At 38.8% G+C, this 25,215-nt stretch overlaps 18 non-coding genes across 18 annotated transcripts; all 18 read left to right on the forward strand.

Moving 5' to 3' along the window:
- Nucleotides 1-9,758: 9,758 nt before the first annotated feature.
- Nucleotides 9,759-9,830, forward strand: TRNAD-GUC (transfer RNA aspartic acid (anticodon GUC)). The gene has a single exon. It is a non-coding gene; the product is annotated as a tRNA-Asp (tRNA).
- Nucleotides 9,831-10,125: 295 nt separating this feature from the next.
- TRNAD-GUC (transfer RNA aspartic acid (anticodon GUC)) lies at nt 10,126-10,197 on the forward strand. Its single transcript has one exon. It is a non-coding gene; the product is annotated as a tRNA-Asp (tRNA).
- A 1,712-nt stretch (nt 10,198-11,909) lies between these two features.
- On the forward strand, nt 11,910-11,981 carry TRNAD-GUC (transfer RNA aspartic acid (anticodon GUC)). The gene has a single exon. It is a non-coding gene; the product is annotated as a tRNA-Asp (tRNA).
- Nucleotides 11,982-13,011: 1,030 nt separating this feature from the next.
- TRNAV-GAC (transfer RNA valine (anticodon GAC)) lies at nt 13,012-13,083 on the forward strand. The gene has a single exon. It is a non-coding gene; the product is annotated as a tRNA-Val (tRNA).
- Nucleotides 13,084-13,745: 662 nt separating this feature from the next.
- On the forward strand, nt 13,746-13,817 carry TRNAD-GUC (transfer RNA aspartic acid (anticodon GUC)). The gene has a single exon. It is a non-coding gene; the product is annotated as a tRNA-Asp (tRNA).
- Nucleotides 13,818-14,112: 295 nt separating this feature from the next.
- On the forward strand, nt 14,113-14,184 carry TRNAD-GUC (transfer RNA aspartic acid (anticodon GUC)). The gene has a single exon. It is a non-coding gene; the product is annotated as a tRNA-Asp (tRNA).
- Nucleotides 14,185-14,842: 658 nt separating this feature from the next.
- Nucleotides 14,843-14,914, forward strand: TRNAD-GUC (transfer RNA aspartic acid (anticodon GUC)). The gene has a single exon. It is a non-coding gene; the product is annotated as a tRNA-Asp (tRNA).
- Nucleotides 14,915-15,576: 662 nt separating this feature from the next.
- Nucleotides 15,577-15,648, forward strand: TRNAD-GUC (transfer RNA aspartic acid (anticodon GUC)). Its single transcript has one exon. It is a non-coding gene; the product is annotated as a tRNA-Asp (tRNA).
- A 1,403-nt stretch (nt 15,649-17,051) lies between these two features.
- Nucleotides 17,052-17,123, forward strand: TRNAD-GUC (transfer RNA aspartic acid (anticodon GUC)). The gene has a single exon. It is a non-coding gene; the product is annotated as a tRNA-Asp (tRNA).
- A 1,029-nt stretch (nt 17,124-18,152) lies between these two features.
- Nucleotides 18,153-18,224, forward strand: TRNAD-GUC (transfer RNA aspartic acid (anticodon GUC)). Its single transcript has one exon. It is a non-coding gene; the product is annotated as a tRNA-Asp (tRNA).
- A 978-nt stretch (nt 18,225-19,202) lies between these two features.
- On the forward strand, nt 19,203-19,274 carry TRNAD-GUC (transfer RNA aspartic acid (anticodon GUC)). The gene has a single exon. It is a non-coding gene; the product is annotated as a tRNA-Asp (tRNA).
- A 1,030-nt stretch (nt 19,275-20,304) lies between these two features.
- TRNAV-GAC (transfer RNA valine (anticodon GAC)) lies at nt 20,305-20,376 on the forward strand. The gene has a single exon. It is a non-coding gene; the product is annotated as a tRNA-Val (tRNA).
- Nucleotides 20,377-21,038: 662 nt separating this feature from the next.
- Nucleotides 21,039-21,110, forward strand: TRNAD-GUC (transfer RNA aspartic acid (anticodon GUC)). Its single transcript has one exon. It is a non-coding gene; the product is annotated as a tRNA-Asp (tRNA).
- Nucleotides 21,111-21,405: 295 nt separating this feature from the next.
- TRNAD-GUC (transfer RNA aspartic acid (anticodon GUC)) lies at nt 21,406-21,477 on the forward strand. The gene has a single exon. It is a non-coding gene; the product is annotated as a tRNA-Asp (tRNA).
- A 657-nt stretch (nt 21,478-22,134) lies between these two features.
- TRNAD-GUC (transfer RNA aspartic acid (anticodon GUC)) lies at nt 22,135-22,206 on the forward strand. The gene has a single exon. It is a non-coding gene; the product is annotated as a tRNA-Asp (tRNA).
- A 662-nt stretch (nt 22,207-22,868) lies between these two features.
- TRNAD-GUC (transfer RNA aspartic acid (anticodon GUC)) lies at nt 22,869-22,940 on the forward strand. The gene has a single exon. It is a non-coding gene; the product is annotated as a tRNA-Asp (tRNA).
- Nucleotides 22,941-24,343: 1,403 nt separating this feature from the next.
- TRNAD-GUC (transfer RNA aspartic acid (anticodon GUC)) lies at nt 24,344-24,415 on the forward strand. The gene has a single exon. It is a non-coding gene; the product is annotated as a tRNA-Asp (tRNA).
- Nucleotides 24,416-25,072: 657 nt separating this feature from the next.
- Nucleotides 25,073-25,144, forward strand: TRNAD-GUC (transfer RNA aspartic acid (anticodon GUC)). The gene has a single exon. It is a non-coding gene; the product is annotated as a tRNA-Asp (tRNA).
- Nucleotides 25,145-25,215: the final 71 nt, after the last annotated feature.

Here is a 25,215-nt window from a genome sequence, read left to right on the forward strand (position 1 = left end):
TTTTTCTTTGTTAATTTTTCCTTGTGCAAATCCATTTCGGGAAAATCCGTGTTAAAATTATCTATTAAATTTTTTTTTTCTTTGATAATTTAAATAATTTTGTGCTAATCCACATTGTGCAAATCTGCGGCTAAAATTATTTGCAAAACAGGCAATTTATGTTTCTCTTTTCTATTTTATATTTTTTCTTAAATAAACATCTATCTGTTAAAACTATTTATGATCAATTTTTAAAATTATCCAGTATAATATTACCTTGCGCACATCCATTTCGGGCCCATCCTTGGTAACTAACAAATCAAAGCTCAGAATAACAAATCACTTCAGCAGTGCAGTAAGAACGACACTTTAAAATCCTCTTGTTACACTCAATTTGAGCTTTTGTTTTCATCTTTTGTTTTCATCTTTTTTTTTCATATTTTTTTAATCTGGCAATCTTTCTGCGAAAACATTTTTAAATCATTTTTGAAAAATTTTCTGTCCTTGTAAGTTAATCTGATTTTGCTACTCGTTTTATAGTCCTTTTTAAATGTTTTTTTATTTTATTTTATTTTCTGTTTTTACATGCTATTTTTACTTTTTGTGATCTATTTTATTTGTTGTTATTTTTATAAAAAAAATTTTTGAGTGCTCCTCACACTATTGTATTAATATATTTTGCTTTGGCTTTATTGATACAATATCAGAAAGCCCTCTGTTTTGCGGATATAATAGTGTGGGCTGAAGAAAAGATTATATCTTTTTTCTCCCGGTTTTATTTTTCCGGTTTTTTAAATAAAATTTCATCCTTTTTTTTATATATATATATATTATTTAAACTGTTGTTTGTTATATATATATATATATATATATATATATATATATATATATAAGAATTCAATTTTAGTTTTTGACAAGTAAATTAGAGAAACCAATCATATTCATAAATAAAACAAATTTTTAGACAAATATTTGGTACAACTTTCTTAATTCTACTAGATTTTCTATCAAACGGCTCCTTTGTAAACTGGTCTGATAAGAAGCAGGTTGGAAGATTTCAGTTATAGGAGACGTTGGTTTAACGTACACTATTGTGCGTCTGCCTTAAGATAAGCATAGCAAATTTTAAAAACAATGAAATAAAAAAAGTTTTGCCTTACCCACAGTGTAATTTTTGTCAAGCCCAATTTTTTAAAAATATTATTTACAATTCATTTTAGAATGAGAACAGAACAGTTAAGGAAAATTTTATTTAATCCATATTTGTTTGCTACATTTCTGCCACTCAGCAATTTACAGCTATTTTTCAAATCAATAGAAAAAAATCTGTAGCAATTGAACAACTGTTTTGCTTGTTTATGTATAGAGACTAATAATAAAATTATCAAAACATAGATCCCATTAGACTATTTACGATGTTGCAAATAATTTTTTCCTTTGCATGTAAACTAAAGCAGAATTTAATGAAGCAAATTTTTTTAACAAGAAATATTGGAACTTAGAGCGTAAGTCTTTATCCATTTGACCATATATCCATATGTTTCCATAGATTTATCCATTTGACCATACATCCATATGCATATATCCATATGTATATATTTGACTTTATCCATATGTATCTGTTTAAATTACATATCTTGATAAATACACAAAGTTCTTTTAAATCTAATTTATTATAATGTAAATACATTTCGTTGCTGCTATTTATTGTTTATATTTAGTTTCTACAGGGTAACAAAAAAATATAGGGATCATTTTTGAATGTTTATATTTCCAAAATTTATTACATAAATTCAGCGATGCTTCTTATTATGTCGACCTCCGGCATAATTGCGGCGACCTCCGCTTCGGCCAGGATTTTAAAGCCCGCAAAATGATTTCCTGGGGGATTTTCTTCACCTCTTTTCTAATAGCTCTTTGAAGGCCTCTCAATGTAGAAATTCTTCGCTTATTCAGTTTGCTTCTTAGATGTCCCCATAGGAAATAGTCGCATGGTGCAGCATCAGAACTGTTTGGAATCCATTGTTCTGGTCTCAGGAATTGCACTTGCTGATCTGTTAGTAATTTCTGGGTGACCTTAGATGCATGCGATGGGGCAGAGTCCTGATGGAACACAGCATCACCATTAGGGTACAATCTGCAGTAATCATCCTTAAGAAAGGGCTTTAATATCTTCTGAATATAATACTCAGAATTTATTTTGGCCCCAAGTTTCACAAACCGAAGTTTGGTCACACCATGGGCGGATATGCCCATCCAAACCATTACGCCTTTGGGATGAGGCACCGTGGTTGATGGTGTCAAGTCTCGCCTGTTCTGCCCGCGACTAAGATATTGAACTTTAGATTTAGCATTGGTATCAGATAGATAGATCCAAGCTTTATCAGTTGTAATGAACTTTCGCCATCTGTCCTTACAGAGAAGCTTTTAGAGGGGCCATGAACGTTGTCTCCTAATCTGCACCGATCTCTCACTTAAATGATGACATTTAGCTTTTTTATGGCATTTTTTCTTCAACTTTTGTTTTAGTTGATAGCTTACAACTTGCTGACTCACGTTAAGAGCTTTAGCCATGCTTGCCTGTGTTGGTGGATCCGGTTTTGATGTCATCTTATCAAGCTTCTGCAAATCTGATTTCTTCAATTTGCTTGGCATTCCACTTCTTTATGGTTTTGCATTATTTTGCATCGATCCGAGTTTTGAATTCTTGATGCGACTGATATGGCTGAGTGAAATCGCAATACCTTTCTTTTTAAAATGGGTTTGTATAATCCTGTGGCTCCATCGAAGTTCTAAAAATGCTTGTACTTGACTAATTAGCTTTTTGTAAAATTTCTTCAAAGTAATTTTTGTGATTTTATGAAATAATATTGCAATTGAAAGTCTAATAGCAGAGCTTTAGATCAGTAAGCAATATATGTAAAAAGGTTTTAAAAGTTTAGTGGTAGATAGCCCCAAAAGTGATCCCTATACTTTTTTGTTACCCTGTATATGTCTGACGTACAGTTAGGGCAACCTTGGGGTAGTTCAACCCCTCCCAACACTCTTAATGTTTGCCCACTACCCACACAAATTAACATACATAGATAAACACAACAATTTATTGGAAGCATGGTACGTGAGTAATTTTCATGGGTCGCAGTCATGGAACTAATCTACTGTCATAGTGTGATGAGCAACCCAGAATACGAGTGGTTTTAAAAGGGACTCCTGTGTCATCACTCTAACAGAGTTACAGGCGACTAAGTAATTAATTATTGATTAATTACTATTATTTCACTATATATAATCTCGCCGGCCAAAAAATTAGCAACCCTCCTCACGGTTTTTTGTTGGTAGTCCCATCAGACCACTATGAAGGTAAACAAGTTTACGAACGAAGCATTTAATACAAAATCTAGTAAAAGTTCGAGAGTGGCTGCAAATATATATCTAAAAATGTGTTTAATTTTTTAATATAATTGGTTTGTCTTATTTGCTATTGCGTGGCCTTAATGTAACTTCAGTGTCAGCCACCGGCGCTTGACGTAGCCTAAATGTAATTTCAGTATCAGTTACCGGTGGTTGACGCGGCTTAAATGTAATTTCAGTGTCAGCCACCGGTGGTTGACGCGGCCGAAATGTAATTTCAGTGTCAGTCACCGGTTAATGGCGCGGCCTAAATGTAATTTCAGTGTCAGCCACCGGTAGCTGACGTGGCCTAAATGGAAGGTCCAGTGTCAGCCACCGATGGCTGACGCGGCGCTCAACGTGTTAAATAGTCTGCGCAGACTACTTATTAAAAACCGTGTGGATGCTTTCTGATCTAAGACGTAATGTCCAACCACACAAATACCGATGAATCGTTAGGTTTCGTTAGTTTACGTAGCGGTCAAGCGACGTGCTCAGCTGCGAGCGCACTTCTTTAACGTAATCAAAGGCTAGTAACCATCAGTGAGATGTTTTTGTTTTGAGTGGAAATTGTGCGTAAATATGGGTAAATGTAAGGATGTGACAGAGAGGCAAAAAGGGGCGATTTTGTTCGGCCGTGCCTCTAGTCATACAGTGAATGAAATTGCTGGATTTGTTGGTGTTTCGATGCGGACTGTTCAACGTGTCTACAAGGAGTGGTGTAATACACGTGGTCACTAAAGACGACGTCAGAAAATTGGTCGTAAAAGATCCTGCATGAAAGGGACCGGAGACGTGTTTCACAACTTGTCAATGAAAATCGCTTCCTAACCCGACAGGGATTGCTTAGGTTAGTGAATGAAGGTTCATTCCAACTTGTTAGTAAGAGAACATTGCAACGAGTGCTGCATACAATAAACATTTGGAGTCTAACTTCTCGTAAGAGGCCATCGCTCACACAGGCACATAAAGCTGCGCGACTTCATTGGGTTAGAGGTCACCGAATGTGGACAGTTGTTGACTAGCGTAATCCAATATGGTCTGATGAATCACGTTTTCGCCTTCATTCAAATGACGCGCGTCGTCGAGTATACCAAAGACCAGATGAAGCATTTCATCCTGACTGTGTGTATGGTCAGGTTCAAGTCGGAGGTATGTCTGTCATGTTTGGGGGTGTTTTTCTGACTATGGATTGGACCCCTCACTGGGGTGGCAACTAACATGAACCAACATGTTTATTTGAACATTCTGGATGATCAGGTGTTGCATTTCAGTCAACATTTTCATGAAGAGTATGCTGTCGATACCCTGATTTTTTAAGATTCATTGGCCCAACTTCAGTGGGTTAAAATTCATTGGTCCAACTTCACTACATAACAGCGAAGTTCATTGAGCTGGAAGAATATGTGACTGGTTTTATGAACACTGAGACACTCAATAACAAATTGACAGGCCTGAAAATCACCTGACTTTTACCCCATTGAAAATGTGTGGGACATCCAGAAAGTACAAGTAAAACACCGAAATCAGCATCCTCGCAATTGGGTGGATTTACGCAATCGAATCCTCAGCGAATGGCTTAAACAGGATTCGACGTACCTGCAAGACCTTGCGGACTCACTAACTAACCGAATCCAGGCAGTTATCAAATCTAGAGGTGGTTTTACTTGTTATTAAATGATGTTTTTCATGATTTCTCTAAGGGTGACTAATTTTTTGTCCGGTGTGCTTATTTATTTTGTTCCATTTTAATACTTTATAAACATGTAAATATCTCACATATCCCTGAACAACTCGTATTGAATCTCTTTTATTATATAATAATTATGGCATCATTTCTATTGCATACCAATTACAACTTTATTAATTTAATCACATTATCTCGATCATAATTTATGACTTATCTTGTATCACGACTATTTATACGTTTTTCTGTGTCAAGCACCCCCATTTCCATTCTATTTTCTCATCGCTATTTTCCCATTATCGACTAATTAATATCGACATATCAGATAATGCCGCCACGCGGCAATGCGCTGAAGGTAGCTGTATTTTCAACGTACAGTTTGGTTTTTTCTTCTACGTCCTGAATAACCAATTGACATATTTTAGGCTTAGAGAAAGTTAAATAAAACAAATATAGCCGATATCTTTTACGTCTTGCATTTGTAGTTTTTTATGCGGCAGTTTTAAAATTATTTTTATCCTAGCTAATAGAATGTTCTGAAATTACTAATATCCTATCAACGATGAATTTCAATCTTTTCCTGATGATCTCGAGTTCGCAAGTGTTCAGTTAAGGTACCCCTATTTCCCTAAACACTTTGAATGCCACGCTAATTTTACATGGCATGTCCGTCTGTCCAAACGGTAAATAAAAACGATTTAAATTTGCAAATTTTAGACAGATTTTTATAGTTTGTTTAAAAGATTTAGCATAACGTATCTGAAAAAAAGTGGTGAATTTTATAAGGCTACGAATTGTTTAGCAAAATAGTGGAGGATAAAAATCTACTATATTGAATGCATTAAACCAAGAATCACAATAAATAAACTACCACTTGAAAATATTTATTCGCAGCCCGGAGCAAATTTGCATAGCTGTGTATATAAATAAAACTATTTTTGTGTGTTCTATATTGCATTAATTTCTTCAAACCATTTTAGTAACGATAATAATATTAAAAAAATTAAAAATTTACTCGAATTATGTGCTTCTAATAATCTTGGCTTCGCCGGTCACTGATTTTGACTGAAATATCATTTTTCTATTTTTTCTTATGTGAAACTATACTACGAACTTTTATCTCATTAAAGTCATTTTCGTTTTGTTTGTCAATCGAACAGACATTTTGATAATTTAAAAGAAATCATATAATTCGGTATTATAATGCTGATTATGGGGTCTCTTATGTGCTATTTCTCGAAACAGATTTTTCGGTTATTTTCCTCCATAATAAATGCAATATCTCAAAATATTTTCGTACTACTTGAAATTTTGCATGACTGTTAGAATTAATTAAGCATGGCTTCCAACACTCTGAACTTTTTGAAATTTTTTTTTCAAGGGGTAGCAAAGTTACTGTTCCAATGCAATTCTTTTTTTTATTCTCTTTAACTTATTTCCCACACCACTGCATGCAAATGATTTAAAAGTTGATATGGATACAACTTTTATCCAGTTCTTGCATAAAATCCAAATTTGGCGTTACAGAAACTCCAAGATCAAATTCATGAAATAGAAGACTAGTGCATTAAATGCAAAACAGCCGTAAATGCAGATGAATCCCAAATTCTAATCATACAAAAAAGAAGATTGAAAATATTACCACAATGCAAACCCAAAAACTGTTCAACACCCAAATTCCAATAAACAAGAAAGCAAACTATCTCTGCCTTAAAATAAACAGCAAGCTCACCTGGAATGACCATATGAAAAATATAATAAGATGAAGCAAGCGCAGAAACAACTATAATAGAACCACTCATCTATAATCAGAATGTCTCATTAAAGCTAAGAAAACTACTATATACGTCAATGATCAGACTAATTCTCATATATGCCTCACCAGCCTGGACAACCATACCGAAACATCTCATCAAAAAACTTAACCACTGTTAGAACAAAATACTTAAAAAATCACCCGTGTCCAATGGTTCATCAGAAAATCGAATATCCTTAAAGATCTCAAGATTCCGACCTTATCAGAATGTATATACAAATTAAATGCAGATTTCTATGACAAGCCCCTAAAATGCAACGCAGATAACTTCAATCAGATATTCAACTATGAAAACTGCGATCCTGGTCCTCAGCTCAAATTTAAAGACTACAGAAGTAATTTGACCCATAAAAAGGATATAGTTTGGTAAGAAATGTAATATTATTACTGTTGCCTCGTGGGGACATCTTTAGAAAAATCTCAGAGAAAAAAATTTTGTAATTCATTATAGTGTGAATAAATGCACCTTTTGCATATCTGAAAATGATACGAGTTTTTTCGCGAACAGAACTTTCAGACAGACCTAATTATCTATATTTGTGTTTATAATTGTAACACTTTTTAATTGAAGTCTGTTCAAGAGCGATGCGAGAACAGAAGAAATTTTTAGATCTAAAAGAAGAATACTTATCAAGCATTCTTCTGAACTCACAAAAAGTCTTTTTCATTATTAATTACTATCACAATTTTAAAAAAATGATTTACTTTTTCTGGCCATTTTAATGAGTTAGACAATATCCAGAAATATTATCCTTTTTTTATTTCAGTATCCACAAGCCAAATATATTGCTGTCAGATACTTTTATTTAATGTTTTGAGTCAAAAAAATTATAATACTGTTTTAAGAAAAATAAAGTCTATATTAAGTATATTTTATTTTCTAAAACGGTAATTTTTAAAATTTGAATTGCCTGATTTTTGTCTCAACATTTGTCACGTAAAAGGATGCAGTATTTTTTTATTTGTTTAAAATTACGTTTCCTAAAATGATTTAATAATTCATATACCTTTAAAAAGTCAAAAATATTTGAAACGTTTTCACAAAAATAATAATAAATTATAAATAATTATTTAAACCTACTTTTTCCATAGAATAATCTTTGCGTAAACGAATTTTATCAGTGTATAAAATGTTTCGATGAGTTTGAAAATTCATCCAGATATTGCGAAACACGCAAAAAGTAAAATTAAAATTAAGAGAACTAAACTTTTGATCGCTCTCCTGACCATACTGTGGGAATTGGACAGAATTCGAATTTGACGGAAGAGAAACTTAATAAAAAATTTGCGGTTATATGACTTATTATGTTTCGTAAAATATTGTCTGCTGCACTAATTAATGAATCCAATTAATCAATGCAAATTTAAGTTTTGACTTTTGAATTACTAAGATTGATTCTGAAGTCTAATTCTGATCATTAGTTCATAGGTTATTCAGAGTTTTTATTTCTTTGCAATAAAAAGAAAATACAAGCAAGATAAAGTTAAAACTAAACTCTTTATGCATTGAATACTAATCATGTGTCTGTTATTAATCATTATTTATAAAAAAATATATATTTTTTTATAAATAGTATGCATTTCCAGATTGGCCAAATAAAATAGCAAAAAGTGGGGACGATTAAAGTTTAGAATTTTAATAAAACAGTAAGAGAGCATATTTTCTTAAATTACCAGAAATTCCAACGTGCTCAGCTTTGTAAAAAAATACTTTCTAGCAATATCAAAATTAAAGTTATTTTTAGTTAAGTTCATTTGTAATTTTTTTTTTGTAATTTGCATATTGAAAATATAAAGTATCATAAGAAATGCAACAGTATAACTGTTGTCTCGTGTTGACACTTTTAAAGAGTGGGTGTAATTTTCCTAATTCAACATACTCTTCAATTAGCTACCAATTTATTAGAATTTTTCAGAAAGCGCAGTAGTTTTTATTTCTAGTTCACTATTGAAAGTGGATTCCGAGAATAATTTTCCTTTAATTTTCAACAAGAATAATTTGAAATGTATCTCATAGTGTTATTAAACAAATAATAAATTAATGAAATTTCTACCACTTTTTACATTTTTGTTGCCTGTGACGTCGCTGCATATCTTTTGTAAGGAACACAACTTGATAAATGGCACCTATGAATTAATAATATTTGTTTGTTATGTAAAAAAGTAATATCGATTACTTTTTCCATGACAAAATAATATAATTTATCGCATCGTAAAAACATAAATGCATTATCTCCTTCTTACCACTTTCTACGTAGCAAAGAAGTGGGAACTCTTGATAGGCACACAAATTAAATTTAAAAAAATTCTGGACATAAATATATAATTAAATTGCATAAAAACAGTATGTTGTAGAGTAAAACCGATTGCAAATTTGAAATCATCGACCAAAAATGTCCAAATTTCCGGTCAAAAACCTAATGCATTAGAAAATAAAAATAAAATGTAATTCATTATAGCATGAATAAAGGCACCTTTTGCATATCTGAAAATGATTCCGGGTTTCGGCCCAGCTCTACTCCTCGAAAGTATAGTGGTCAGTATCATCGCCTGTCACGCTGGAGACCGGGGTTCGATTCCCCACTGGGGAGAGCATTTTATCTAACAAGCAGCTGACTTATTTTTTTAGAAAGGAAATCCAAATTCGAAACTTTTTCTTTCTTGTTACATTGCATTTTAAATTGTTAATTAGAATAGCTGGGTATGGTTCTATCCTCACGATCAAAATTTAGTGGCACAAGCAGGCTTTACACTAGTTGACGTTTCGCCAATAAGTAAAATAAAAATATTTCTCTCGTTTGTGTGCCGAAATAGCTCAGTAGGGAGGAGGTTAGAATGAAGATCTAAAGGTCCCTGGTTCGATTCCGGGATTCGGCATGGCTTTACTCCTCGGTAGTATAGTGGTCAGTATCCACGCCTGTCACGCGGGAGACCGGGGTTCGATTCCCCGCCGGGGAGAGCATTTTATCTAACAAGCAGCTGGCTTATTTTTTTAGAAAGGAAATCCGAATTCGAAACTTTTTCTTTCTTGTTACATTGCATTTTAAATTGTTAATTAAAAGAGCTGGGTATGGTTCTATCTTCACGATCAAAACTTAGAGGTACTGGCAGGCCTTACACTATATCCCGCTTCGTCAATAAGTAAAATAAAAATATTTCATGCATTTGTGTGCCGAAATAGCTCAGTAGGGAGGAAGTTAGACTGAAGATCTATATGTCCCTGGTTCGATTCCGTGTTTCGGCGTGACTCTACTCCTCGGTAGAATAGTGGTCAGTATCCCCGCCTGTCACGCGGGAGACCGGGGTTCGATTCCCCGCCGGGGAGAGTATTTTATCTAACAAGCAGCTGGCTTATTTTTTTAGAAAGGAAATCCGAATTCGAAACTTTTTCTTTCTTGTTACATTGCATTTTAAATTGTTAATTAAAAGAGCTGGGTATGGTTCTATCTTCACGATCAAAACTTAGAGGTACTGGCAGGCCTTACACTATATCCCGCTTCGTCAATAAGTAAAATAAAAATATTTCATGCATTTGTGTGCCGAAATAGCTCAGTAGGGAGGAAGTTAGACTGAAGATCTATATGTCCCTGGTTCGATTCCGTGTTTCGGCGTGACTCTATTCCTTGGTAGAATAGTGGTCAGTATCCCCGCCTGTCACGCGGGAGACCGGGGTTCGATTCCCCGCCGGGGAGAGTATTTTATCTAACAAGCAGCTGGCTTATTTTTTTAGAAAGGAAATCCGAATTCGAAACTTTTTCTTTCTTGTTACATTGCATTTTAAATTGTTATTTAGAATAGCTGGGTATGGTTCTATCTTCACGATCAAAATTTAGTGGTACTGGCAGGCTTTACACTAGTTCACGCTTCGTCAATATGTAAAATAAAAATATTTCATGCGTTGGTGTGCCGAAATAGCTCAGTTGGGAGGAAGTTAGACTGAAGATCTATATGTCCCTGGTTCGATTCCGGGTTTCGACGTGGCTCAACTCCTCGGTAGTATAGTGGTCAGTATCCCCGCCTGCCACGCGGGAGGCCGATGTTCGATTCCCTGCCGGGGAGAGAATTTTATCTTACAAGCAGCTGGCTTATTTTTTTAGAATGGAAATCCAAATTCGAAACTTTTTCTTTCTTGTTACATTGCATTTTAAATTGTTAATTAGAATAGCTGGGTATGGTTCTATCTTCACGATCAAAATTTAGTGGTACTGGCAGGCTTTACACTAGTTCACGCTTCGTCAATAAGTAAAATAAAAATATTTCTTGCGTTGGTGTGCCGAAATAGCTCAGTAGGGAGGAAGTTAGACTGAAGATCTATATGTCCCTGTTTCGATTCCCTGTTTCGGCGTGGCTCTACTCCTCGGTTGTATAGTGGTCAGTATCCCCGCCTGTCACGCAAGAAGCTGGCTTGTTTTTTTAGAAAGGAAATTTCGAATTCGAACCTTTTTCTTTCGTGTTACATTGCATTTTAAATTGTTAATTTGAATAGCTGGGTATGGTTCCATATTCACGATCAAAACTTAGAGGTACTGGCAGGCCTTTCACTATATCCCGCTTCGTCAATAAGTAAAATAAAAATATTTCATGCATTTGTGTGCCGAAATAGCTCAGCAGGGAGGAAGTTAGACTTAAGATCTATATATCCCTGGTTCGATTCCGGGTTTCGGCGTGGCTCTACTCCTCGGTAGTATAGTGCTCAGTATCCCCGCCTGTCACGCGGGAGACTGGGGTTCGATTCCCCGCAGCGGAGAGCATTTTATCTAACAAGCAGCTGGCTTAATTTTTTAGAAAGGAAAATTCGAAACTTTTTCTTTCTTGTTACATTGCATTTTAAATTGTTAATTAGAATAGCTGGGTATGGTTCTATCTTCACGATCAAAACTTAGAGGTACTGACAGGCTTTACACTAGATCCCACTTCGTCAATAAGTAAAATAAAAATATTTCATGCATTTGTGTGCCGAAATAGCTCAGTTGGGAGGAAGTTAGAGTGAAGATCTGTATGTCCCTGGTTCGATTCCGGGTTTCGGCGTGGCTCTACTCCTCGGTAGTATCGTGGTCAGTATCCCCGCCTGTCACGCGGGAGACCGGGGTTCGATTCCCCGCCGGGGAGAGCATTTTATCTAACAAGCAGCTGGCTTATTTTTTAAGAAAGGAAATTTCGAATTCGAAACTTTTTCTTTCTTGTTACATTGCATTTTAAATTGTTAATTAGAATAGCTGGGTATGGTTCTATCTTCACGATCAAAATTTAGTGGTACTGGCAGGCTTTACACTAGTTCACGCTTCGTCAATAAGTAAAATAAAAATATTTCTTGCGTTGGTGTGCCGAAATAGCTCAGTTGGGAGGAAGTTAGACTGAAGATGTATATGTCCCTGTTTCGATTCCCTGTTTCGGCGTGGCTCTACTCCTCGGTTGTATAGTGGTCAGTATCCCCGCCTGACACGCGGGAGACCGGGGTTCGATTCCCCACCGGGGAGAGCATTTTATCTAACAAGCAGCTGACTTATTTTTTTAGAAAGGAAGTCCGAATTCGAAACTTTTTCTTTCTTGTTACATTGCATTTTAAATTGCTAATTAGAATAGCTGGGTATGGTTTTATCTTCACGATCAAAACTTAGAGGTACTGGCAGGCTTTACACTAGATCCCGCTTGGCCAATAAGTAAAATAAAAATATTTCTCGCGTTTGTGTGCCGAAATAGCTCAGTAGGGAGGAGGTTAGAATGAAGATCTAAAGGTCCCTGGTTCGATTCCGGGTTTCGGCATGGCTCTTCTCCTCGGTAGTATAGTGGTCAGTATCCCCGCCTGTCACGTGGGAGACAGGGGTTCGATTCCCCGAAGGGGAGAGCATTTTATCTAACAAGCAGCTGGCTTATTTTTTCAGAAAGGAAGTCCGAATTCGAAACTTTTTCTTTCTTGTTACATTGCATTTTAAATTGCTAATTAGAATAGCTGGGTATGGTTCTATCGTCACGATCAAAATTTAGAGGTACTGGCAGGCTTTACACTAGTTCACGTTTCGTCAATAAGTAAAATAAAAATATTTCTCGCGTTTGTGTGCCGAAATAGCTCAGTAGGGAGGAGGTTAGAATGAAGATCTAAAGGTCCCTGGTTCGATTCCGGGTTTCGGCATGGCTCTTCTCCTCGGTAGTATAGTGGTCAGTATCCCCGCCTGACACGCGGGAGACCGGGGTTCGATTCCCCACCGGGGAGAGCATTTTATCTAACAAGCAGCTGGCTTATTTTTTTAGAAAGGAAGTCCGAATTCGAAACTTTTTCTTTCTTGTTACATTGCATTTTAAATTGCTAATTAGAATAGCTGGGTATGGTTTTATCTTCACGATCAAAACTTAGAGGTACTGGCAGGCTTTACACTAGATCCCGCTTCGCCAATAAGTAAAATAAAAATATTTCTCGCGTTTGTGTGCCGAAATAGCTCAGTAGGGAGGAGGTTAGAATGAAGATCTAAAGGTCCCTGGTTCGATTCCCTGTTTCGGCGTGGCTCTTCTCCTCGGTAGCATAGTGGTCAGTATCCCCGCCTGTCACGCGGGAGACAGGGGTTCGATTCCCCACCGGGGAGAGCATTTTATCTAACAAGCAGCTGGCTTATTTTTTTAGAAAGGAAGTCCGAATTCGAAACTTTTTCTTTCTTGTTACATTGCATTTTAAATTGCTAATTAGAATAGCTGGGTATGGTTTTATCTTCACGATCAAAACTTAGAGGTACTGGCAGGCTTTACACTAGATCCCGCTTCGCCAATAAGTAAAATCAAAATATTTCTCGCGTTTGTGTGCCGAAATAGCTCAGTAGGGAGGAGGTTAGAGTGAAGATCTAAAGGTCCCTGGTTCGATTCCCTGTTTCGGCGTGGCTCTTCTCCTCGGTAGTATAGTGGTCAGTATTCCCGCCTGTCACGCGGGAGACAGGGGTTCGATTCCCCACCGGGGAGAGCATTTTATCTAACAAGCAGCTGGCTTATTTTTTTAGAAAGGAAGTCCGAATTCGAAACTTTTTCTTTCTTGTTACATAGCATTTTAAATTGCTAATTAGAATAGCTGGGTATGGTTTTATCTTCACGATCAAAACTTAGAGGTACTGGCAGGCTTTACACTAGATCCCGCTTCGCCAAAGAGTAAAATAAAAATATTTCTCGCGTTTGTGTGCCGAAATAGCTCAGTAGGGAGGAGGTTAGAATGATGATCTAAAGGTCCCTAGTTCGATTCCGGGTTTCGGCATGGCTCTTCTCCTCGGTAGTATAGTGGTCAGTATCCCCGCCTGTCACGCGGGAGACAGGGGTTCGATTCCCCGCCGGGGAGAGCATTTTATCTAACAAGCAGCTGGCTTATTTTTTCAGAAAGGAAATCCGAATTCGAAACTTTTTCTTTCTTGTTACATTGCATTTTAAATTGTTAATTAGAAGAGCTGGGTATGGTTCTATCGTCACGATCAAAATTTAGATGTACTGGCAGGCTTTACACTAGTTCACGTTTCGTCAATAAGTAAAATAAAAATATTTCTTGCATTGGTGTGCCGAAATAGCTCAGTAGGGAGGAAGTTAGACTGAAGATCTATATGTCCCTGTTTCGATTCCCTGTTTCGGCGTGGCTCTACTCCTCGGATGTATAGTGGTCAGTATCCCCGCCTGTCACGCGGGAGACCGGGGTTCGATTCCCCGCCAGGGAGAGCATTTTATTTAACAAGCAGCTGGTGTATTTTTTTAGAAGGGAAATCCGAATTCGAAACTTTTTCTTTCTTGTTACATTGCATTTTAAATTGTTAATTAGCTGGGTATGGTTCTATCATCACGATCAGAACTTAGAGGTACTGGCAGGCTTTACATTAGATCCCACTTCGTCAATAAGTAAAAAAAAAAATATTTAATGCATTTGTGTGCCGAAATAGCTCAGTAGGGAGGAGGTTAGAATGAAGATCTAAAGGTCCCTGGTTCGATTCCCTGTTTCGGCGTGGCTCTTCTCCTCGGTAGTATAGTGGTCAGTATCCCCGCCTGTCACGCGGGAGACAGGGGTTCGATTCCCCACCGGGGAGAGCATTTTATCTAACAAGCAGATGGCTTATTTTTTTAGAAAGGAAGTCCGAATTCGAAACTTTTTCTTTCTTGTTACATTGCATTTTAAATTGCTAATTAGAATAGCTGGGTATGGTTTTATCTTCACGATCAAAACTTAGAGGTACTGGCAGGCTTTACACTAGATCCCGCTTCGCCAATAAGTAAAATAAAAATATTTCTCGCGCTTGTGTGCCGAAATAGCTCAGTAGGGAGGAGGTTAGAATGAAGATCTAAAGGTCCCTGGTTCGATTCCGGGTTTCGGCATGGCTCATCTCCTCGGTAGTATAGTGGTCAGTATCCCCGCCTGTCACGCGGGAGACAGGGGTTCGATTCCCCGCCAGGGAGAGCATTTTATCTAACAAGCAGCTGGCTTATTTTTTCAGAAAGGAAATCCGAATTCGAAACTTTTTCTTTCTTGTTTCATTGCATTTTAAATTGTTAATTAGAAGAGCTGGGTATGGTTCTATCGTCACGATCAAAATTTAGATGTACTGGCAGGCTTTCCACTAGTTCACGTTTCGTCAATAAGTAAAATAAAAATATTTCTTGCATTGGTGTGCCGAAATAGCTCAGTAGGGAGGAAGTTAGACTGAAGATCTATATGTCCCTGGTTCGATTCCAGGTTTCGGCGTGGCTCTTTTCCTCGGTAGTATAGTGGTCAGTGTCCCCGCCTGTCACGCGGGAGACGGGGGTTCGATTCCCCGCCGGGGAGAGCATTTTATCTGACAAGCAGCTGGCTTATTTTTTTAGAAAGGAAATCCGAATTCGAAACTTTTTCTTTCTTGTTACATTTCATTTTAAATTGTTAATTAGAATAGCTGGGTATGGTTCTACCTCCTAGATAGAAATTTAGTGATACTGGCAGGCTTTACACTAGTTCACACTTCGCCAATAAGATAAATAAAAATATTTCTTGCGTTGGTGTGCCGAAAAAGCTCAGTTAGGAGGACGTTAGACTGAAGGTCTAAAGGTCACTGGTTCGATCCCAGGTTTCGGCAAAACTCTATTCCTCCTTAGTATACTGGTCAGTATCCCAGCCTGTCACGTGCCCGACCGTTGTTTGACTCCCCGCCAGGGAGAGCATTTTATCTAACAAGCATCTGGCTTATTTTTTTTAGCAAAGAAATCCAAATTCGATAATTTTTCTTTCTAGTTACATTGCATTTGAAATTTTTAATTAGAATAGCTGGGTATGGTTCATCTACACGATCAAAATTCAGTGGCACTGGCAGACTTTACACTAGTTCACGCTTCGCCAATAAGTAAAATAAAAATATTTCTCGCGCTTGTGTGCCGAAATAGCTCAGTAGGGAGGAGGTTAGAATGAAGATCTAAAGGTCCCTGGTTCGATTCCGGGTTTCGGCATGGCTTTACTCCTCTGGAGTATAGTGGTCAGTATCCCCGCCTCTCACGCGGGAGACAGGGGTTCGATTCCCCGCCGGGGAGAGCATTTTATCTAACAAGCAGCTGGCTAATTTTTTTAGAAAGGAAATCCGAATTTGAAACTTTTTCTTTCTTGTTACATTGCATTTTAAATTGTTAATTAAAAGAGCTGGGAGCTGGGTATGGTTCTATCTTCACGATCAAAATTTAGAGGTACTGACAGGCTTTACACTAGTTCAGGCTTCGTCAATAATTAAAGTAAAAATATTTCATGCGTTGGTGTGCCGAAATAGCTCAGTTGGGAGGAAGTTAGACTGAAGATCTATATGTCCCTGTTTCAATTCCGGGTTTCGGCGTGGCTCTACTCCTCGGTAGTATAGTGGTCAGTATCGCCGCCTGTCACGTGGGAGACCGGGGTTCGATTCCCCGCCGGGGAGAGCATTTTATCTAACAAGCAACTGGCTTATTTTTTTAGAAAGGAAATCCGAATTCGAAACTTTTTCTTTCTTGTTTCATTGCATTTTAAATTGTTATTTAGAATAGCTGGGTATGGTTCTATCTTCACGATCAAAACTTAGAGGTACTGGCAGGATTTACACTAGATCCCACTTCATCAATAAGTAAAATAAAAATATTTCATGCATTTGTGTGCCGAAATAGCTCAGTTGGGAGGAAGTTAGAGTGAAGATCTGTATGTCCCTGGTTCGATTCCGGGTTTCGGCATGGCTCTACTCCTCGGTAGTATAGTGGTCAGTATCCCCGCCTGTCACGCGGGAGACTGGGGATCGATTCCCCGCCGGGGAGAGCATTTTATCTAACAAGCAGCTGGCTTTTTTTTTAGAAAGGAAATTTCGAATTCGAACCTTTTTCTTTCGTGTTACATTGCATTTTAAATTGTTAATTTGAATAGCTGGGTATGGTTCCATATTTACGATCAAAACTTAGAGGTACTGGCAGGCCTTACACTATATCCCGCTTCGTCAATAAGTAAAATAAAAATATTTCATGCATTTGTGTGCCGAAATAGCTCAGCAGGAAGGAAGTTAGACTTAAGATCTATATGTCCCTGGTTCGATTCCGGGTTTCGGCGTGGCTCTACTCCTCGGTAGTATAGTGGTCAGTATCCCCACCTGTCACGCGGGAGACTGGGGATCGATTCCCCGCCGGGGAGAGCATTTTATCTAACAAGCAGCTGGCTTATTTTTTTAGAAAGGAAATCCGAATTCGAAACTTTTTCTTTCTTGTTACATTGCATTTTAAATTGCTAATTAGAATAGCTGGGTATGGTTTTATCTTCACGATCAAAACTTAGAGGTACTGGCAGGCTTTACACTAGATCCCGCTTCGCCAATAAGTAAAATAAAAATATTTCTCGCGCTTGTGTGCCGAAATAGCTCAGTAGGGAGGAGGTTAGAATGAAGATCTAAAGGTCCCTGGTTCGATTCCGGGTTTCGGCATGGCTCATCTCCTCGGTAGTATAGTGGTCAGTATCCCCGCCTGTCACGCGGGAGACAGGGGTTCGATTCCCCGCCAGGGAGAGCATTTTATCTAACAAGCAGCTGGCTTATTTTTTCAGAAAGGAAATCCGAATTCGAAACTTTTTCTTTCTTGTTTCATTGCATTTTAAATTGTTAATTAGAAGAGCTGGGTATGGTTCTATCGTCACGATCAAAATTTAGATGTACTGGCAGGCTTTCCACTAGTTCACGTTTCGTCAATAAGTAAAATAAAAATATTTCTTGCATTGGTGTGCCGAAATAGCTCAGTAGGGAGGAAGTTAGACTGAAGATCTATATGTCCCTGGTTCGATTCCAGGTTTCGGCGTGGCTCTTTTCCTCGGTAGTATAGTGGTCAGTGTCCCCGCCTGTCACGCGGGAGACGGGGGTTCGATTCCCCGCCGGGGAGAGCATTTTATCTAACAAGCAGCTGGCTTATTTTTTTAGAAAGGAAATCCGAATTCGAAACTTTTTCTTTCTTGTTACATTGCATTTTAAATTGTTAATTAGAATAGCTGGGTATGGTTCTATCTTCACGATCAAAATTTAGTGGTACTGGCAGGCTTTACACTAGTTCACGCTTCGTCAATAAGTAAAATAAAAATATTTCTTGCGTTGGTGTGCCGAAATAGCTCAGTAGGGAGGAAGTTAGACTGAAGATCTATATGTCCCTGTTTCGATTCCCTGTTTCGGCGTGGCTCTACTCCTCGGTTGTATAGTGGTCAGTATCCCCGCCTGTCACGCAAGAAGCTGGCTTGTTTTTTTAGAAAGGAAATTTCGAATTCGAACCTTTTTCTTTCGTGTTACATTGCATTTTAAATTGTTAATTTGAATAGCTGGGTATGGTTCCATATTCACGATCAAAACTTAGAGGTACTGGCAGGCCTTTCACTATATCCCGCTTCGTCAATAAGTAAAATAAAAATATTTCATGCATTTGTGTGCCGAAATAGCTCAGCAGGGAGGAAGTTAGACTTAAGATCTATATATCCCTGGTTCGATTCCGGGTTTCGGCGTGGCTCTACTCCTCGGTAGTATAGTGCTCAGTATCCCCGCCTGTCACGCGGGAGACTGGGGTTCGATTCCCCGCAGCGGAGAGCATTTTATCTAACAAGCAGCTGGCTTAATTTTTTAGAAAGGAAAATTCGAAACTTTTTCTTTCTTGTTACATTGCATTTTAAATTGTTAATTAGAATAGCTGGGTATGGTTCTATCTTCACGATCAAAACTTAGAGGTACTGACAGGCTTTACACTAGATCCCACTTCGTCAATAAGTAAAATAAAAATATTTCATGCATTTGTGTGCCGAAATAGCTCAGTTGGGAGGAAGTTAGAGTGAAGATCTGTATGTCCCTGGTTCGATTCCGGGTTTCGGCGTGGCTCTACTCCTCGGTAGTATCGTGGTCAGTATCCCCGCCTGTCACGCGGGAGACCGGGGTTCGATTCCCCGCCGGGGAGAGCATTTTATCTAACAAGCAGCTGGCTTATTTTTTAAGAAAGGAAATTTCGAATTCGAAACTTTTTCTTTCTTGTTACATTGCATTTTAAATTGTTAATTAGAATAGCTGGGTATGGTTCTATCTTCACGATCAAAATTTAGTGGTACTGGCAGGCTTTACACTAGTTCACGCTTCGTCAATAAGTAAAATAAAAATATTTCTTGCGTTGGTGTGCCGAAATAGCTCAGTTGGGAGGAAGTTAGACTGAAGATGTATATGTCCCTGTTTCGATTCCCTGTTTCGGCGTGGCTCTACTCCTCGGTTGTATAGTGGTCAGTATCCCCGCCTGACACGCGGGAGACCGGGGTTCGATTCCCCACCGGGGAGAGCATTTTATCTAACAAGCAGCTGACTTATTTTTTTAGAAAGGAAGTCCGAATTCGAAACTTTTTCTTTCTTGTTACATTGCATTTTAAATTGCTAATTAGAATAGCTGGGTATGGTTTTATCTTCACGATCAAAACTTAGAGGTACTGGCAGGCTTTACACTAGATCCCGCTTGGCCAATAAGTAAAATAAAAATATTTCTCGCGTTTGTGTGCCGAAATAGCTCAGTAGGGAGGAGGTTAGAATGAAGATCTAAAGGTCCCTGGTTCGATTCCGGGTTTCGGCATGGCTCTTCTCCTCGGTAGTATAGTGGTCAGTATCCCCGCCTGTCACGTGGGAGACAGGGGTTCGATTCCCCGAAGGGGAGAGCATTTTATCTAACAAGCAGCTGGCTTATTTTTTCAGAAAGGAAGTCCGAATTCGAAACTTTTTCTTTCTTGTTACATTGCATTTTAAATTGCTAATTAGAATAGCTGGGTATGGTTCTATCGTCACGATCAAAATTTAGAGGTACTGGCAGGCTTTACACTAGTTCACGTTTCGTCAATAAGTAAAATAAAAATATTTCTCGCGTTTGTGTGCCGAAATAGCTCAGTAGGGAGGAGGTTAGAATGAAGATCTAAAGGTCCCTGGTTCGATTCCGGGTTTCGGCATGGCTCTTCTCCTCGGTAGTATAGTGGTCAGTATCCCCGCCTGACACGCGGGAGACCGGGGTTCGATTCCCCACCGGGGAGAGCATTTTATCTAACAAGCAGCTGGCTTATTTTTTTAGAAAGGAAGTCCGAATTCGAAACTTTTTCTTTCTTGTTACATTGCATTTTAAATTGCTAATTAGAATAGCTGGGTATGGTTTTATCTTCACGATCAAAACTTAGAGGTACTGGCAGGCTTTACACTAGATCCCGCTTCGCCAATAAGTAAAATAAAAATATTTCTCGCGTTTGTGTGCCGAAATAGCTCAGTAGGGAGGAGGTTAGAATGAAGATCTAAAGGTCCCTGGTTCGATTCCCTGTTTCGGCGTGGCTCTTCTCCTCGGTAGCATAGTGGTCAGTATCCCCGCCTGTCACGCGGGAGACAGGGGTTCGATTCCCCACCGGGGAGAGCATTTTATCTAACAAGCAGCTGGCTTATTTTTTTAGAAAGGAAGTCCGAATTCGAAACTTTTTCTTTCTTGTTACATTGCATTTTAAATTGCTAATTAGAATAGCTGGGTATGGTTTTATCTTCACGATCAAAACTTAGAGGTACTGGCAGGCTTTACACTAGATCCCGCTTCGCCAATAAGTAAAATCAAAATATTTCTCGCGTTTGTGTGCCGAAATAGCTCAGTAGGGAGGAGGTTAGAGTGAAGATCTAAAGGTCCCTGGTTCGATTCCCTGTTTCGGCGTGGCTCTTCTCCTCGGTAGTATAGTGGTCAGTATTCCCGCCTGTCACGCGGGAGACAGGGGTTCGATTCCCCACCGGGGAGAGCATTTTATCTAACAAGCAGCTGGCTTATTTTTTTAGAAAGGAAGTCCGAATTCGAAACTTTTTCTTTCTTGTTACATAGCATTTTAAATTGCTAATTAGAATAGCTGGGTATGGTTTTATCTTCACGATCAAAACTTAGAGGTACTGGCAGGCTTTACACTAGATCCCGCTTCGCCAAAGAGTAAAATAAAAATATTTCTCGCGTTTGTGTGCCGAAATAGCTCAGTAGGGAGGAGGTTAGAATGATGATCTAAAGGTCCCTAGTTCGATTCCGGGTTTCGGCATGGCTCTTCTCCTCGGTAGTATAGTGGTCAGTATCCCCGCCTGTCACGCGGGAGACAGGGGTTCGATTCCCCGCCGGGGAGAGCATTTTATCTAACAAGCAGCTGGCTTATTTTTTCAGAAAGGAAATCCGAATTCGAAACTTTTTCTTTCTTGTTACATTGCATTTTAAATTGTTAATTAGAAGAGCTGGGTATGGTTCTATCGTCACGATCAAAATTTAGATGTACTGGCAGGCTTTACACTAGTTCACGTTTCGTCAATAAGTAAAATAAAAATATTTCTTGCATTGGTGTGCCGAAATAGCTCAGTAGGGAGGAAGTTAGACTGAAGATCTATATGTCCCTGTTTCGATTCCCTGTTTCGGCGTGGCTCTACTCCTCGGATGTATAGTGGTCAGTATCCCCGCCTGTCACGCGGGAGACCGGGGTTCGATTCCCCGCCAGGGAGAGCATTTTATTTAACAAGCAGCTGGTGTATTTTTTTAGAAGGGAAATCCGAATTCGAAACTTTTTCTTTCTTGTTACATTGCATTTTAAATTGTTAATTAGCTGGGTATGGTTCTATCATCACGATCAGAACTTAGAGGTACTGGCAGGCTTTACATTAGATCCCACTTCGTCAATAAGTAAAAAAAAAATATTTAATGCATTTGTGTGCCGAAATAGCTCAGTAGGGAGGAGGTTAGAATGAAGATCTAAAGGTCCCTGGTTCGATTCCCTGTTTCGGCGTGGCTCTTCTCCTCGGTAGTATAGTGGTCAGTATCCCCGCCTGTCACGCGGGAGACAGGGGTTCGATTCCCCACCGGGGAGAGCATTTTATCTAACAAGCAGATGGCTTATTTTTTTAGAAAGGAAGTCCGAATTCGAAACTTTTTCTTTCTTGTTACATTGCATTTTAAATTGCTAATTAGAATAGCTGGGTATGGTTTTATCTTCACGATCAAAACTTAGAGGTACTGGCAGGCTTTACACTAGATCCCGCTTCGCCAATAAGTAAAATAAAAATATTTCTCGCGCTTGTGTGCCGAAATAGCTCAGTAGGGAGGAGGTTAGAATGAAGATCTAAAGGTCCCTGGTTCGATTCCGGGTTTCGGCATGGCTCATCTCCTCGGTAGTATAGTGGTCAGTATCCCCGCCTGTCACGCGGGAGACAGGGGTTCGATTCCCCGCCAGGGAGAGCATTTTATCTAACAAGCAGCTGGCTTATTTTTTCAGAAAGGAAATCCGAATTCGAAACTTTTTCTTTCTTGTTTCATTGCATTTTAAATTGTTAATTAGAAGAGCTGGGTATGGTTCTATCGTCACGATCAAAATTTAGATGTACTGGCAGGCTTTCCACTAGTTCACGTTTCGTCAATAAGTAAAATAAAAATATTTCTTGCATTGGTGTGCCGAAATAGCTCAGTAGGGAGGAAGTTAGACTGAAGATCTATATGTCCCTGGTTCGATTCCAGGTTTCGGCGTGGCTCTTTTCCTCGGTAGTATAGTGGTCAGTGTCCCCGCCTGTCACGCGGGAGACGGGGGTTCGATTCCCCGCCGGGGAGAGCATTTTATCTGACAAGCAGCTGGCTTATTTTTTTAGAAAGGAAATCCGAATTCGAAACTTTTTCTTTCTTGTTACATTTCATTTTAAATTGTTAATTAGAATAGCTGGGTATGGTTCTACCTCCTAGATAGAAATTTAGTGATACTGGCAGGCTTTACACTAGTTCACACTTCGCCAATAAGATAAATAAAAATATTTCTTGCGTTGGTGTGCCGAAAAAGCTCAGTTAGGAGGACGTTAGACTGAAGGTCTAAAGGTCACTGGTTCGATCCCAGGTTTCGGCAAAACTCTATTCCTCCTTAGTATACTGGTCAGTATCCCAGCCTGTCACGTGCCCGACCGTTGTTTGACTCCCCGCCAGGGAGAGCATTTTATCTAACAAGCATCTGGCTTATTTTTTTTAGCAAAGAAATCCAAATTCGATAATTTTTCTTTCTAGTTACATTGCATTTGAAATTTTTAATTAGAATAGCTGGGTATGGTTCATCTACACGATCAAAATTCAGTGGCACTGGCAGACTTTACACTAGTTCACGCTTCGCCAATAAGTAAAATAAAAATATTTCTCGCGTTTTTGTGCCGAAATAGCTCAGTAGGGAGGAGGTTAGAATGAAGATCTAAAGGTCCCTGGTTCGATTCCGGGTTTCGGCATGGCTTTACTCCTCTGGAGTATAGTGGTCAGTATCCCCGCCTCTCACGCGGGAGACAGGGGTTCGATTCCCCGCCGGGGAGAGCATTTTATCTAACAAGCAGCTGGCTAATTTTTTTAGAAAGGAAATCCGAATTTGAAACTTTTTCTTTCTTGTTACATTGCATTTTAAATTGTTAATTAAAAGAGCTGGGAGCTGGGTATGGTTCTATCTTCACGATCAAAATTTAGAGGTACTGACAGGCTTTACACTAGTTCAGGCTTCGTCAATAATTAAAGTAAAAATATTTCATGCGTTGGTGTGCCGAAATAGCTCAGTTGGGAGGAAGTTAGACTGAAGATCTATATGTCCCTGTTTCAATTCCGGGTTTCGGCGTGGCTCTACTCCTCGGTAGTATAGTGGTCAGTATCGCCGCCTGTCACGTGGGAGACCGGGGTTCGATTCCCCGCCGGGGAGAGCATTTTATCTAACAAGCAACTGGCTTATTTTTTTAGAAAGGAAATCCGAATTCGAAACTTTTTCTTTCTTGTTTCATTGCATTTTAAATTGTTATTTAGAATAGCTGGGTATGGTTCTATCTTCACGATCAAAACTTAGAGGTACTGGCAGGATTTACACTAGATCCCACTTCATCAATAAGTAAAATAAAAATATTTCATGCATTTGTGTGCCGAAATAGCTCAGTTGGGAGGAAGTTAGAGTGAAGATCTGTATGTCCCTGGTTCGATTCCGGGTTTCGGCATGGCTCTACTCCTCGGTAGTATAGTGGTCAGTATCCCCGCCTGTCACGCGGGAGACTGGGGATCGATTCCCCGCCGGGGAGAGCATTTTATCTAACAAGCAGCTGGCTTTTTTTTTAGAAAGGAAATTTCGAATTCGAACCTTTTTCTTTCGTGTTACATTGCATTTTAAATTGTTAATTTGAATAGCTGGGTATGGTTCCATATTTACGATCAAAACTTAGAGGTACTGGCAGGCCTTACACTATATCCCGCTTCGTCAATAAGTAAAATAAAAATATTTCATGCATTTGTGTGCCGAAATAGCTCAGCAGGAAGGAAGTTAGACTTAAGATCTATATGTCCCTGGTTCGATTCCGGGTTTCGGCGTGGCTCTACTCCTCGGTAGTATAGTGGTCAGTATCCCCACCTGTCACGCGGGAGACTGGGGATCGATTCCCCGCCGGGGAGAGCATTTTATCTAACAAGCAGCTGGCTTATTTTTTTAGAAAGGAAATCCGAATTCGAAACTTTTTCTTTCTTGTTACATTGCATTTTAAATTGTTAATTAGCTGGGTATGGTTCTATCATCACGATCAGAACTTAGAGGTACTGGCAGGCTTTACATTAGATCCCACTTCGTCAATAAGTAAAAAAAAAATATTTAATGCATTTGTGTGCCGAAATAGCTCAGTAGGGAGGAGGTTAGAATGAAGATCTAAAGGTCCCTGGTTCGATTCCCTGTTTCGGCGTGGCTCTTCTCCTCGGTAGTATAGTGGTCAGTATCCCCGCCTGTCACGCGGGAGACAGGGGTTCGATTCCCCACCGGGGAGAGCATTTTATCTAACAAGCAGCTGGCTTATTTTTTTAGAAAGGAAGTCCGAATTCGAAACTTTTTCTTTCT

Source organism: Parasteatoda tepidariorum, chromosome 4, assembly GCF_982258835.1.
Source record: "Parasteatoda tepidariorum strain Cologne lab strain chromosome 4, Ptep-v5.0, whole genome shotgun sequence".
Taxonomy (NCBI): domain Eukaryota; kingdom Metazoa; phylum Arthropoda; class Arachnida; order Araneae; family Theridiidae; genus Parasteatoda; species Parasteatoda tepidariorum.